We start from the raw sequence: 14,041 nt of genomic DNA, 5'->3' as shown, positions 1-14,041 counted from the left end.
GGGAAAGTGTAGATGTTGAGAGCTGGAGTGAAAGAGAAATACTGTCCAAGTTTCATTTCTGCCTCTCTCTAGTTGACCGGCTGTTTTAGTTAGAATTAGGTAGAAATTTTGTTAAAATTAGCTAGAAGTTAAGCTAGTTAATACATGAAAATGGACGTAGAAGAGCACCTGGCTCACAGTGAACCCCAAAGATGTATTAAACTTTAGTGGTGATCATTATAAATGGGAACACCATGCCCTCAAAGTAAGTTTAGCAAAAAGCAGCATTTCTACATGATGTGTCTATTTCTACATAGCATTTTTTGAGGGTTTTTTTTAAAAAAAAATTATTCAGTGAATGATTATTAAGCAACACTGTGGTGGACAGTAAAGTTAAAACACTAAGCAAATTTGGCATGAAAACTAGTCTTGGGGAATTTATGGTCTATTTGTAAAACAAACAGTAAGTAAAGTGTTATATTATGGTGGTGATGGAGTCTTATAGCAGGGAATATGTAGGATGCTGTGGAAATATATAACAGATATCCTACTTTATTTGGTCCTGTATTCAAACTTTTAACTATCACTTTTCTGTGTTTTATTTGGTTTTTCCAACATAATTTCAATTTCTTCCTCTGGAAAGGGGAGTAATAATTTACCTGCTTATCTCAGATGATTATAGGGATTCAATAAGTTTAAAAGTATTTTTTAAAGGTTAAAAGCTGGGTTTCCCTGGTGGCGCAGTGGTTGGGAGTCCGCCTACTGATGCAGGGGACACAGGTTCATGCCCCGGTCTGGGAAGATCCCACATGCCGCAGAGTGGCTGGGCTCTTGAGCCATGGCCGCTGAGCCTGCGCGTCTGGAGCCTGTGCTCCACAACAGGAGAGGCCACAACAGTGAGAGGCCCGCGTACCGCAAAAAAAAAAAAAAACAAAGTTGGCAAAAATTGACATCTTTATTAAGTCTTTTACTCCATGCCATGATTTAATTCTCCATTAAATTCTTTAATTTTAGTCTTCTTTAATTTCTATCTTTAATTTCTTTCTATACGTTATAGATTTTTGTATAGAACTCCTATATGTCTCTTTAAATTTATTCCTAGGTATATTACATGTGTATATATACATGTATATATTACGTGTGTATATTACCATTGCAAATGGTATCTGGTAGGTGAAGGGGGGCAGAATTTGTCACCTCAAAATATGTCTCTTTGGCTTAAGGATCATGTTACGCCGATTATTTTAAAAAAAATTAAAAAACAGCATTCACAGGTGAAGCTCTGAAAACTGAATAGAAGTTACCCTTTTGTAAGCGACATTTACATTTATAAGAGAAATCTCCATTTGTAAGGGTGTCTCCCTTTCTGTACAGGAAGAGAAGGGACTCTAGAAAATCTTAGTGGAGAAGGCAACAACTTAAATCTGTTTAACAACCTTACCCTTGTTTACTGTGCTTTTCCTGGTGGCCTCCATACCTGGCCGCCCTCTCCCTCCCCAACATCTTCTTTTGTCTTTACCTGGAAATATTATTTAAGGTTATGGTTTGGATCGTTTTCAGGAGTTACTTGGTTTTCCTGGTTCTCTCCCACATACGCAGGAGGTATGCATGTTATTAAACTTCTGCTTGCTTTTCTCCCATTAATCTGCCTTTTATTACAGGAGGTGTCTCAACCAAGAACCTAGAAGGGTAGAGGGAAAATTATTTTCCCTCCCCCACGTAGACAAGATAGTCGCCCCAAAAGATTCACGACTTGGAAAGTGTAAATATGTAGCATTACATGGAAAGAAATTCAGATGGAATTAATGTTGCCGACTTTCAGATAGATTCTCCTGAATTGGCCAGGTAGTCCCAAACTAATTACAAACATACCTCGGAGTTTTACTGTGCTTTGCTCTATGGCATTTTTCACAAATTGAGGGTTTGTGGCAACCCTGCATCAAACAAACCTATCGGTGCCATTTTTCCAACAGCATTTTCTTGCTTCACATCTTTGTTATCACCTTTTGGTAATTCTCGAAATATTTCGTTATATTATGGTGACCTGGGATCGGTGATCTCTGGTGTTACTACTGCAAAAAGATTATGACTCATTGATGGCTCAGATGGTTCCCGGTGGATTTAAGATTCTTGCCTTGTCGTGAAAGAATTCGGAGACAAAGCGGGGAGGTTAAGAAAGTAAAGTGATTATTTACTTATGCAAGAATACGTTCTCGGAGAGAGCAGACAGGTGAGGAACTGCTACCCGGGGTTTCTTTGGCAAGCCAGTTATGAGAGGCTTACACATGAAGGAGCGGAATATTCACTGGGGAGGGAGGAGTTTGGGGGTCGTATTCCCTGATTTTCATCCCAGCTCCTTCTTCCTAAGGGGAGGAGGGATTTTTGTCCTTATTTAGCTTAGACCAGAAGTGTCATGGCGTCAGTGCATGACGGATACTTCTTATCTGCAAGGCTAATTCTATTGCAATGAGAATAAAATGAGCAACACGTTACATTCGGATGCAGGAGATTCCCACTTTCCTCACCTTTCTTTGTCTGCTTCCAGGATACTTACCACCCAAAATGTCTGGCTTCCTTTCAGTCCGGAGGTCGTTGCTTTTCTTTGTCTACCCATGGACCCCCGCTGTTTACAAGACGCGTGATTTCCTGCCCCCTGCCCCCATTTCTCTGCTCACATCTAGCTATCTGCCTGCTGCAACAAGATGATGGCTAGCATTTTTTAGCAAGAAAGTATTTTTAAATTTAGGTATGTTTGTTGATTTCTTAGACATAATTGCTATTGCTCACGTAATAGACTACAGTATAGTCCAAACGTACCTTTTATATGCACTAGGAAACAAAAAAATCTGTGTGACTCACTTTATTGTGATATTCCCTTTATTGTGGTGGTCTGGAACCAAACTGAGGCAGGAGGTAGATGGACCCCAGGCTGAACAGCCGGAGTCCGTCCCCTGTCGACAGATAGATACTCCAAAATAGCAGGAGAGAGGAGAAGCTGAGTCCTCCCAGATGAGAGATAAAAGACCACATATTCCTCATTCTCGAAGTCAAGGAGACCTTCCTGACTACACATGCGCAGAAAGGCCCCTTGAAGATCAAAAAGTGAGGGGGCCCCACCTCCTAATAAGTGATGCTAGCTACCCATAGGCCTCTTCACTAGAATCCATCTTGGCTAAAAGATGTGTGCACACATATGGGAGGACCCTGAGATGAACCAAATACGGACCCAGAACCAGGTGAAGCAAGACGATCGGCCAAAGGAAACCCAGAAGAAATGCCCCATAAAAGTGATTCAAACCACCACGAGGGTGCGAATCTCTGAGGCCACCCATGCATCTATCCTCCTAATAAACACTTTACTTGTTTCACTACTTTGCATCTCTATGTGGAAATTCATTTCTACACAGCAGACAGTACAGGGCCTTGGCATTGGCCACTGGTCCCTGGTGGTCTTGTGGCTAGGGTTCAGCACTCTCACTGCCGAGGACTGACATCAATCTCTGGCTGGGAACAGAAACCCTGCTTCAAGCCGCTGCAGGCCGAGGCCACCGGGATAAGAACCTACAATATCTCTGAGGTTTGCCTATATATGAGCCTTTAAAAGCAGAGAGATTCTCTAGCTGGAGTTACCGAAAAAGAGGTCAAAGAAATTAGAAGCATTTTTGTTGACTTGAAGACGGAGCAGGCAGCAGGATAAAGAAGGTTGTTGGCCTTAAGAAGATGAGAGAGGCTGACAGTCAGCAAGTAAGTGAGGACTCAAACACTTCAGCCAAAGACAATGGCATTTCCAACGACCTGCACAAACTTAGAAGTGATTCTTTCCGAGGTCCTCCACAGGGAAAGGAGACCCTGCTGAAACCTTGATTTTGCCCTCATAGACCCTAAGCAAAGAACTAACCGAGTCACACTGAGCCTGAACTTCTGAGCTACAGAAACAGCCAGAAAAGAAATACGTGTTGTTTTAAGATGACGGATTTGTAGTAATTTGTTAAAGCACCAACAGAAAACTAATACAAAGTATTTTTAAATTTTCATTTTCAGCTAGTTTCTGCTGAAGAAAAGTACAATTGATTTTTTATATTGATTTTGCATCCAGGGATCTTCTCAACTCACTTATTAATTCTAATAATTTATCAGCAGATTCCCTTGGGTTTTCTATAAGCAGAATTGTGTCTATGGCTGATGTGTGCTATGATTTTTCCTTTCAAATCTTTATAACTTTGTATTTGCTAAGGCCACCAGTAATGATGTTAAATAGACGTGATGATCATGAACATTTTGTCTGGTTCTCGATCTCAGAGGGAAAGTTTTCAACATTTAAACGTTAACATAATGTTTACTATAGTTTTCTTTGCTTGTTTTGTTCTTTTTTCTTTTGGTGGTGGTGGGGATACATATTATCATGTTAAGAAAAATCTCTTCTATTTCTTCTGAGATCTTAATTTTAATTGTTATAGTCTTTAGTTCTAGAATTTCCACTTTCATCTTTTTTTAATAATTTCCAAGTTTCAGCCTAAATTCTAATATACGTATTTTGTTTCCTTGAGCTCCTTTTAAATAAGTTATTATTTCAAAATATTTATATTTACTTTTAAAATATGAAATATCTATATTTTAGAAATTATATATATGTAAATCTAATTTTCTTTAAATTATATTTGAACATTCTTATGTCAAAGTCTGTGTCTCACTTTGCAATTTCTGGAGCCCTTGAAGGTCTTTAACAGCTGTCTATTATGTCTATTATTTCTATTTGTTAGTTTTCATGTTGCCTTATTTACTCAAATACCCATTTTTTTGTCATTGTTGTTGAGGGCTAGATCTTGTCTGTGAAGCATGGTATTAACTGTCTGAGAACTGAAATAAGGTTATATTATTTGACCAAGTTGGACTGAATATTCCTCTCACTGTAACTAAATCTTAGGTTTCTTCCTGACTACAGGCTCCTGACCTCCCTTTTCTTAGAGCACTTACTTGAAAAAACTTGTAATTGAAAATTCTTTCCCTGTCCCTTTGAGATGTAAATCTTCTTCCAGCCTTTTGCCGGTTTGACAGCCCAGAAATGTTCTTCTGAAGGACCTGTGAGCCATCCCTTCGAAATGTGATCACCAAGGAGAGAGCACCCCTACCTCCCAGTCTCTGCAGGATGGTAGGGACCTAAACTAGGAGCAAAATACCAATGAACATATGAGCACCAATTAGTAAATACAAATGGCCTAAGCACATTGACCAGCTCCCCTAACATCCTCCAGCACCTTCTGACCCCAGCACTTGAAAATCTTCTTGCTGTTTGTTTCAGCAGAATTGACCTCGATTTCTTCACTTATTGCAATAGTCTTGAATAAAGTCTTCCTCTCCTGTTCAACTCAGTATAATTTTTCTTTGACATCTTGCGGAAGTTAAATTTGCTTCCAGCAAATCATCACAGTCACTAACAATCTGGGATCACTTCCTTTAACTCTTTAGAGACTGAAGGAATTTGAAGTTCAGCTCTTCCTCCTTCAAAGACCAGTCTACTCTCAAATCAACCTTACTCCTAGGGTGAAGTTTTTCAACCTGGGAGGATTTTGTCCCTCAAAGGATATTTAGCAACGTCTAGAGATATTTTTGGTTCTTCAACATGGTATGGAGTAAAGGTGGAGGGAAGTTGCTACTGGCATCTAGAAGGTAGAAGTAAGAGATGAAGGGATGCTTCTAAACATCATACAACACACAGGACACCCCCCAACAGGAAAGAATAATCTGACTCAAATTGTCAATAGTTCCAAGGTTGGAAAATCTTGTCCTTGGGTATAGATTTTGGTGAACCAACTCGGTGAGATATACTGATTTTTCAGTCCCTTACCCCTGCTTGAAGACCAGAGTTACCCTCGCTTCTAAGACACCAAAGCCCTGTTCGGGAACTCAGCTTCCTTTTCTGTCTTTGAAAATCTTCTATAGGAAAAGCAGCTCTTCTTTTCAGGTTTCAACTTTCTCTTGGACTTGCATTATGTTATTCTTCACTACTTTCTATCTCACTGATGCCTTTAATATGGTTTAAAATATTTTACCTACTTTACAGGTTGCTCTCAGTGGGGACAGGGTTGGTATCACCTAGTGAATGATTATCCATGCTTTTTAGGAATAGTCAAATAAGACTACTTGAAGTCTCCTGCTGCCTTTAAGAAGTCTCTTCTGAATAATTCCCAAAGTTCTTGGGGAGTGCTTAAAATCTTGTTTGTTGCTTAATATCTCTCACCCTTAACTGTTGTTCCAGGCTTTCCATTAGTTACATTTTGCTGAATTATACCTGATTCCATGTGGTGCAGTCTTCAACTCACGCTACTTTGATAAGTTTGAGGACATTTGCTCCCTGTGTTATCCAAAGCACCAAAAATATAAAAGTAACAAAAGTTTGCATTGAATGATGATATTGTTCCAATAAACATAATAAAAATATAGCTATGGGGCTTCCCTGGTGGCGCAGTGGTTGGGAGTCCGCCTGCCGATGCAGGGGACGCGGGTTTGTGCCCCGGTCCGGGAGGATCCCACGTGCCGCGGAGCGGCTGGGCCCGTGAGCCATGGCCGCTGAGCCTGCGCGTCTGGAGCCTGTGCTCTGTAACGGGAGAGGCCACGGCAGTGAGAGGCCTGCGTACCGAAAAATATATATATATATATATATATATATATATATATATATATATATATATATATATATATATATATATATATATATATAGCTATGGTTCTAAGCAACATTATTTGGTGCTTCTATATGTCAGGGACTACTTTGCATATGATCCATTTACTTAATCCTGACAACAACCCTAGAATTTAGGTGTTAATTGAGATCTCATTTTATATGCAAGGAAACCAAGTCATAAGGAAACTAAGTATTTTGCCCAAAGCCTTTACATTTCAGATCTAGGACTCATACCCAGACAATTTGACACTGAGAAAATATGACTTATATAGGCACATAAAAATATAGGATATTTAAAACCGAATATATCAGATTTCATTGCCGCTACTGTTTATGCCAACCACAATCACACAGCGCCCCCTACCGACATGACATGTTTTTCCTTCAGCTTCCACCCTGTTGCTAAAGCTTGCCTGTTCATCTTCAGATGAGATGCTTTTAAAACCAACTACTCTTTCCCTAATTCCTATAAGTGTTTGTCAAAAACATCAGTGACTATTGCTTCACTTTCTAAAGCAGCAATAGTAACAGTGGAGACAAAAACCTGACCAAAATTTAAAAGGAAAAACTTTCCTCATCAGTAGATTTTTGATACTTATTTGTGTTGTTGCATGTGGATTTTGAAAAGCGGGCTTTGAACCTATTCCTGGGAATCTGGAATGTCATACACATGTAACGTGTGCGTGTCCAGGAATGATTTGAAAAGGTCCAAAGGTCTCACCTCCGACTGACCTTGAGACTGTAGCAATAGGAAGTGAAGGCTAAGGAAAAGTTTTAACTGTGTGCCTGAGTGCTGAAGCTGCGTTTCAATAGCCACCCAGATTCCCTTAGCAAAGACTGTGAGATATAGACCTTAAAAAACTGAGAAATCAATAAGAAAAAGACAGACAACACAAAATTTTAAAGGGGCAATAAACTTGAAAGGGAATTGCATAAAAAAGGACATCAGAATGGGACATCAGCTTTTCAAAACCCTCAAATCTGTCATCAGAGGAATGGAAATCAAAGCTAAAAGGAGTGACTGCACACCTACTGCAACATCAAATTTTTTTTAATAAAAAGAAATGAACAAAAACTGAGAATACTAAATGCCGGTGAGAATTTACATCAGTTGGAAAAAAAACTTCTGGAAGGAGTGTAAATTGGTGACTACTTCCTTGGTTTGGTAGTCTCTACTAAAATTGAACATACAGATGCCTCATCCAGAAATTCCACTTCTTTGCTAACAAAAATAAATGTGATACGCGTCCAAAGAAAGGTGCAAAAAATTCACAGCAGTTTTATTCATCACAGCCCCGAACTGGAAACAACGCAGATGTCCATCCACTGTAAAACAGATAAATCGTGGTGCAACGGCATTATGAAGCTCTGAACTCATCACAGGGCTGTGACAGCACAAATAAGTATCGAAAATCTGATGAGGGGAGAAGCTAGACATAAAAGACTACAAACTGTACGATTCTATTTTTTTGAAACTTTTTGAAAGCTTGGAATGACAAGGGAAACCAGCCTAACACAAATTGTTGCATATCCTGAAAGCACTTCTTTATTGCACATTTCCATGTGGTTTGTCCACTTATTCATCAGGTTTATTTCTTAATAAAACTAAGTGCTCTTTTTTCTTCAATGTTTACATCTCATTTCAAGTTTCACTTTCTCTCTGACTCACTTCCAGGCTGCAATAGAACCTTGTGCATGCTCTGTTGGATAATTTTTTGTTTCATATATTAAATGTTAGTAAATGGTGTGTCTAATTCACTAAAAACTCAGCTCCCTGGGGCGAGGACACTGTTTTGAATCTCAGCTTCCAGTTCTAGGAGAAGCCCATGAGTTTAGTCATTGAGTTTACATGCACTGGTGTCAAATAATGTTTCAAATTTCTGCTCAGCTCCTATCCTTCTGTGTGACGTTAGGTAAGTTACTTTGCTTTCTCGGCAATAAATAGGGATAATAAAATCACCTAGCTTTTATATTTGTTGTAATGCTATGAGGTTTAAATGAGCTAATGTCTGAAACACAAACTGATCTTAATAAATGTTAGCTTTTAGCTAATACAATTACCAGAATATATTTACAGATTTAATGTAAATGGAGGCTACTTTATTTATGTAAATATCTTGACAATAAATTTGTTAAAATTTTAAAAACTTTACATAACATTTCATGAAAATTAATCTACTAATGGAAATACACCCAATGTTTCCCTGAGCAGAAACTATTTGGAGATATCTATCTATCTATCTGCAAATAGATATGTACCTTACAACATACATATAAATCCAGGAATAGGATCAGAAATTGGAAAGATATTGTACTTTTTAATAACAATACGTCATCTGATAGAAAGTACCACTAAAATTCAGAGGAAATGTGATACCAATCTAATTATATTCAGTCAAACTATATTTCAAGTTCATATGTGTAAAAACACATTCAGACAAATTACTGAGAACTGTAATTTCTCTCTCTCTGATTCATATGTTTTCTTTGTTGACAAAAATCTTTTGACCTTGTTTTGATCGATTTTCTGCGCTGATAACTAAATAAATGTCTCAGGTATTTTTTTACGCGGGCCTCTCACTGTTGTGGCCTCTCCCATTGCGGAGCACAGGCTCCGGACGCGCAGGCTCAGCGGCCGTGGCTCAGGGGCCTAGCCGCTCCGCAGCATGTGGGATCTTCCCAGACTGGGGCACGAACCCGTGTCCCCTGCATCGGTAGGCGGACTCTCAACCACTGCGCCACCAGGGAAGCCCAGTCTCAGGTATTTTTGACATTAGTTACTAGTTGAGACTATTGGTTGTCCCTCCACTTCTGCTTAAAACTCAGTCTCTCTGTGTGTACTTCAAATTGATGATTTAATGGTTTCTTTTAAGGTAAAATTTTGCTCTTTATTTTAGAAAATATTTCTTCTTTTTGTGACGGTCTGACATTCCTGATTTGCACAACTTCCTTTTCTTAGGTACTCCCCGAAATGTGGTTAATTACTTAACACATTATATTATCTGTTCTGTGTCTTTGACATTTACCATTATTGACATTCATCTTTACTGTGCTGTTGTATCCTATTTTTCTTCATTGTACTTTAATAACTGGTAGAAAAAGGGACTTTTCCAAATTCTTAAAAATGCATACAAGTTATTATTAAATAACCATTCTTCCTTAAGCATTATTATTTTTAGTCTCTTTTTCTAAACACAAAAATGCCTATTTTAGAACACGAGATTAATGGAAGGGGAGAAGTAAAATAAAGCACTATAAAAGGGTAAGGAAGAAGTTAGAGAAATAGTAAGGTAAATGTCAAAGGAAGCCAGTGGTGTATAGGAAAAAAATAGCAATATTTATATAGTTTATTACATGTTATAATGTTCTATATCATACAATAGTACTTTCATATTATTATATCTGTTGTAGATTAGAACTTTGGCATTAAAGAGATAAATTTGTCCAAAGTTGTTTAGCTACTACATTTTGAAGTCAAGACTCAGGCCCAGGCTTTTAAAATTCCTAATCCAGCATGCTTGCAATGGACTGTGATGGAAACTTGTAACCAAATAATATAGAAAAATTGAAACCAAAACAATTTAGCCATATAATATACACTTTTAAAAAACACTTGTTTAGGGGGGGCTTCCCTGGTGGCGCAGTGGTTGAAAGTCCGCCTGCCGATGCAGGGGACGCGGGTTCGTGCCCCGGTCCGGGAAGATCCCACATGCCGCAGAGCGGCTGGGCCCGTGAGCCATGGCCGCTGAGTCTGCGCGTCCGGAGCCTGTGCTCTGCAACGGGAGAGGCCACAACAGTGAGAGGCCCGCGTACCGCAAAACAAAACAAAAAAAAGTGGACAAAAATTTGAAAAGACATTTCTCTCAAGAAGATATATATACAAAGGGCCAATAAGTACCTGAAAAGATGCTCCAAAGGATCAGGGGAATGTAAATCAAAACCACTTCACACCCAGTAGGACAGCTATAATTGAAAAGGTGAAAAAATAACAAGTGTTGATGAGGACGTGAAGGAAATGAAATACTCATACATTGATGATGACAATGTATAATGGTGCAGCCTCAGGAGAAAACTATTTGGCAATTTTTCAAAAGTTTAAACATAGAGTTAACAAATGACCCAACAATTCCACTTCTATGTATATATCTAAAAGAATTGAAGACATGTTCACACAAAAACGCATAGCAGCATTATTAATGAAGGCCAAAAGTGGAAATAAATCAAATGTCTATCAACTGATGAATGTGTAAACAAAATGTGGTATACCCATACAATGGAATAGTATTCTGCTATAAAAAAGAATGAAGTACTGATACATATTACAATCTGGATGAACCTTGAAAACATTAAATGAAACAGCCAGACACAAAAGGCTACATATTATATGATTCCATTTATATGAATTGTCCAGAATACACACACCATGAGAATTATATCAGTATGAAAATGTTACTTAAATATAATGCAACTGGCTGTACTATTATTTTTCCTCTCAGAAGAACTCCTTTGTTCACTGCTCTAAATCACCATTGGTAAGTATTTCCTGTCTGGGGTTAGTAGCCACATCTCTTAGGTGGCTTCTGTACCTTCTTTTCTTTCAAGGATGCTAACTTAGATTTCAGCACCTCCATTATTTTAGGGATAGAGTGAACTCCTCCAGAAGTAAGCAACACACTAAAACATCTTGATCTTTTCTTTAAAAGTCCCTAAGTAAACGTTAAGTAAACAGATCCTTAAGGCCCATCTAAGTTAACATATAGTCAGTTACTTCCAAAAATATTGCTGTGCCACAGCAGAGTGCAAATTGGTGGTTGAAATAAGAAAATACTGACTATCCTGTACTCCTACTAAATTTAGGATCTGCAGATTTAGGACCTGTAACATGCAACATCATACTTCTCAAATTAATTAATGTGCTGTAATAACCAATGAAAATTCTCAAACATCTATCTACTTTTCCTCCAGTATAAGGTGAGTGTTATTGCTATACACACTGCCTCTGTTGTTTTATTTCTGTAGATTGAATTTCCAAGACACAGTCTCTAGGTCATGGAGACACCTGGGCACCCATGGACCAAAACCAATCCGTGGATGCATTTCCTTTAGTTCACATTGAGTTGTGGATCCTGTTTTGAAAAAGAAATCAAGGCCAACTTTTGAGTCAGGTTTTTCCCTCAGATCTGGTCTCTACTACTAAGGAGTTCCCCTGGTGTGGGAAAAATGATGGACCTTGTCATTGTTGTTGGTTTGGCATATAGGAAACGTGGTCTCTTATTCATCAGTGCTGCTGCTATTTCTGCTCCTGTTACAGCTGCCTGAGTTTTTCTTCTCCTCATTGCTGAACCTGTACATCACTCTAAACTCATGTGTGGTAGCTCGACAGTGTTCAACTCTGGCTATATAGAGAATCACATATAGGAGAGATTTTTAAAATTCTGATGCAGACAAATGAAAAAAGTTTTTAAAGTCTCATGTGAAGTCCAGATATCTGTATTTAAAAAAACAAACAAAAAAAACTGTCCAGGAAATTTCAATGTGCAGTCAAGGTTGAGAACCACTAGCCTAGAATATTTGACAGTGTTGTAGATTACTGAAAAAGGCAAAAGGTATGTCATTTCTATATAAAATTAAATCGTTTCATGCATGCATACAAGCATATGCTTTTTAAAAAATATATATCATATTGTTGACCTTAAAAATGTATACACATACATACACACGAATACAAATATAGCATAGGACACATAATTCTTTTCCTGTCTTCGTATTCCAAAGTAGATATTTATCTGAAAAATAAAATTTTCTCTCCCCTCAGAAGTATTCAGAGAAAACACTTTCTGCCTTCCTCTCTTGCCAGCAAGCACAGGAGGAATTACTTTTCTGATTGGTAAACTTTCAATCATTCACTAAGTTCTTCCTGATTCCAGATGGCAGTATCTTCTCTGAGCATGTTCTTTGTCACAAGTTCATCTAAGTTGAAAAAGACTCCTTCATCTCAAATGAATGACTTATTACATGCCACCCTACCTCACTCACCCACACATAACTTCAAAAAGTGAGAGAAGCGGGAATCAAAGGAAAGATATTAAGCCCGAGTTTCTCCAAAGGAAGGGAGCCAACAAAAGAAAGAGGTGACACAGTGGAAAGAGCAGTAAAGTCTGGGTTACTTTTGATTGTTTCGAGTTTGACATACCGAAAAGCAGTTGGAAATGAGGACTTGTACTCCAGGAAATAGGCTGGGATTGAGAATTCGATTTGGAATCCATGCACAGAAAAGTGATTGACAAAATTATTATTAATGTTAGGGCAGTGATAAAGATTATTTCAAGTACATATTACTCCATTATTTAGAAGTAGTATCTATCAATAATGATAACACCACACTAATGCTTAAACTTGACATTGAAAAAAGTTATACCCATGAAAGTTGTGTCACCAAATTTGAGAATATCACTATGGACACATAATACCTAAAATACAGCAGCTTAACTAAATATCTGTTACCCTTTCACATCTTTGCTGATGAGCATTTGATGAGTTTAGACTATTTAACTAAACAGATTTATTTTGTTTCCAGATGTGTTTTATTTGGATTACTTAATAACATGCTTTCCAAGGCACTGCTACTTTTAACATTCCGTTATGTAATTCATCCACAAGTTGACTTTATATAAACGGTCTTTCTGGCTAAGCGAACCCTACCTATAGGGATTATGACACTCAATTAAAAGCCATATCTCATCGAATTTATAGATTACTACAGAATGCATACCCTTTGTTACTTGGGAGCAGAGAGAGGAGACAGGGATCATTAATATTAAATTTGTATATTCCAAGGATTTATTATATAACTTATAATAGGTCCTCCACATACTAGTATTTGTTTTAGTTGTACATGGCTAGATCATCAATATTACTTTTCATAGGATTAGAAGTCTACTTTTTAGTGAAAGGTAATTGCTCTCATTATGGAATGTTATAGTCCAGTAATAACTGATTTGATAATCCAACACATAATTACTAAGTGTCTATTATGTTTCAGGCATAGATTGAATGATGGAAATAGCAAGAATAATAAAACATGATTCTTACCCTCAAAATCTAGAAAGCATTATTGTATTATGGCCTAGGCTTTGGATTCAGTTTGTGATGAGTTCAAATCCTCACTCTGAAAATGGTTATGCAAACCATCTGCATGTAACTTCTCAAAGTCAGTTTTTCATATATAAAATGCAGAACAGGGCTTCCCTGGTGGCGCAGTGGTTGAGAGTCCGCCTGCCGATGCAGGGGACACGGGTTCGTGCCCCGGTCCGGGAGGATCCCACATGCCGTGGAGTGGCTGGGCCCATGAGCCATGGCCGCTGAGCCTGCGTGTCCGGA

This window comes from Pseudorca crassidens, chromosome 11, assembly GCF_039906515.1.
Source record: "Pseudorca crassidens isolate mPseCra1 chromosome 11, mPseCra1.hap1, whole genome shotgun sequence".
Classification (NCBI taxonomy): domain Eukaryota; kingdom Metazoa; phylum Chordata; class Mammalia; order Artiodactyla; family Delphinidae; genus Pseudorca; species Pseudorca crassidens.
This window is presented reverse-complemented; position numbering follows the sequence as displayed.